General features: G+C 39.2%; 1 protein-coding gene across 6 annotated transcripts in view; it reads right to left on the bottom strand.

Moving 5' to 3' along the window:
- Positions 1-2,500, bottom strand: part of LOC143288374 (sodium-dependent serotonin transporter-like) — a 140,502-nt gene that overhangs the window by 136,913 nt on the left and 1,089 nt on the right. The window lies entirely within an intron of this gene.

Genomic DNA, 2,500 nt, shown 5'->3' with positions numbered 1-2,500 from the left:
ATCATGTACGACGGGCGCAATAGCCGAATGGTTAAAGCGTTGAACTTTCAGTTTGAGGGTCCCGGGTTCGAATCTCGGTAACGGCGCCTGGTGGGTAAAGGGTAGAGATTTTTCCGATCTCCAAGGTCAGCATAGTGCCTGAACCCCCCTTCGTGTGTATACACAAGCAGAATATCAAAAATACGCAAGTTAAAGATCCTGTAATCCATGTCAGCGTTCGGTGGGTTCAGTGTGGAAACAAAAACATACCCAACATGCACACCCCCGAAACGGTCATACACGTAAAAGCCCACTCGCGTGTATACGAGTGAACGTGGGAGTTGTAGCCCACGAACGCAGAAGAAGAAGACTGACATCAAGTACGGATGAGTAATGATAATTATATGTTTGCGCACAAATACCACACATGAAAACCTCAGTGCAGTCCCCAAGCGAACTTGACACACCGGGAGTTGAAACATCATTGTAAATGCATTCACGGAAATGGCTTCCGTGCGAACATGATACAATAATTCATTGAGCTTAGTCAGTGCTGCGTTATGGAGTACTCTCTCTCTCTCTCTCTCTAATAACATCTAGTTTCTTCCGTATAAAACTTAACGCGCTGAAGACAAAATATAGTTTAAAAAAAAAAAAATGTTATATGCATTTGTGGTAAGCAGTTCGGCTTGCATCATAGTTTCTTTCACTGTCAGCAGTTACGTATCTTCTTGCCCAAGTATTTCATAGAGAGTAATTATTCTGCAGATGATTTTGGGGGAAGTTATTTCTAACGAGGTTCTTTAAGTAGAACTTTCAAAGGCATTAGTTCATAGCCCTATTTTTACATTCCTTTAATGTACTTCATAATTGTGTTCATGGTTTTAGTTACTATCATCATTATTGAATTGTTACTGTTAAAGCTAAGTTCATGTTAGTTATGCATTTCTTAGTAGTTTTCCACCTTTTCTGTGTTAACCTAACATTTCATTCCCCTCTCCCCACCCCATCCCACTTTTTTTTTTCTTTTTCTTTTTTTATAGTCTAATATCGGTAATATTGAAAAGACGCTAAACTAAAGAACACACACACACACACACACACATCACACACACACACACATCACACACACAACACACACACACACACACACACACACCGTTACGGCATGGTGTAGTGTCCTTGGGGAAAGTCACTTTACTTCGATTTACCTCACTCCACACTGGTGTGAATGTGTACCTGACTTCGGCAGGGAATGTTCAAACGGCGGAAGGAGAGAAATGGGCCCCGTCTTCCTATGCCCAGCCCTAAACACAGTGGTAGATGTGAACCCACTGCCCCGATGGCCGTGAAAGTCTGTCATGGGAAACTTGAACTTAAGTTTCTTCTTAAAGCTAATAAATCATATAAATCATATACTTCGGGCTTTATCATTAGGACGCATAATCAAACTCTCTCTCTCTCACTTGTGTTTTATCATTGATCTCTCTCTCTTTTGTACTCTTATCATTAGGATTTCCACTTAAAGTATATCTTTTTTTTTCCCAATTCGTTACTGAAGCTTATCAATAATCATTTACATTTTATAACCGTTGTGTAAAAAAATAATAATAATAAAAAAAAAAAATTTTAATTTTAAGTCGATATTTATTGCGCCAGCGCCTAGTCACTAACTTTTCTGAAGGTTTTTTTCGTTTGTTTGTTTGTTTGTTGTTATTGTTGTTGGGGTTTGGGGGGGTGGGGGGGGGGGGTTGTTGTTTGTTTTGTTTTTTTCTTGTTTTTTTTTTGTTTGTTTTGTTTGTTGTTGTTGTTGATATAAAAAGAAATTATCGTGTATCCATCTTCGGTGTCAAATAGTCTGCGTTGCGTGAGAGAAAACGCGCCCCACACAAAATGAGAGACAGAGAAAGAGGGGGGAGGGAGGGAGGGACAAAGAGACAGATAGATATAGACATTGAGACAGACAGACAGACAAAGAAACCATGCAAGACACAGACAAAGCAAACACACACACACACACGTAGAAAGCATGGTCTGGTAAGCCAAGTGCCAGTCTAAATGCTCTGCAGTCTATGCTTTGAATTTTCTTCAATAAATATTGCAGCAAGTATGTCAGCAATGTTTCTTGCATCTGTCAGTGGTGCTCACATAACAGCCGATCATATATCAACTTGCGATACGTTAAAGTCTCACATCCCTGAACTCACTGAACTCATCTTCAGTGTTCACAGTCTTCAGCAGTCTATTGCTAATGTATGACTTTTTCAACTCTTTGTTAAATAGTCCAGTTGGTTCGCTGTCATAGTTGTTAGTTTTTCATTAGAAAGGTGTTATATTGTTATGCTTTTTTATTATTATTTTTTTTAAATATTTTTTAAACTAAAGTGAAATCGATCATTTTCTATATGTAACACACACACACATACGCGAACATGCACGCACACACACTTTTATTTAACGCATGCGTACACAGTAATTCCCCCCCCCCCTCCCCTCGATTTTTTTTCCTACCCTCGTCTAA

Source organism: Babylonia areolata, chromosome 12 (assembly GCF_041734735.1).
Source record: "Babylonia areolata isolate BAREFJ2019XMU chromosome 12, ASM4173473v1, whole genome shotgun sequence".
In the NCBI taxonomy this organism is placed as follows: domain Eukaryota; kingdom Metazoa; phylum Mollusca; class Gastropoda; order Neogastropoda; family Buccinidae; genus Babylonia; species Babylonia areolata.
This window is presented reverse-complemented; position numbering and strand designations above follow the sequence as displayed.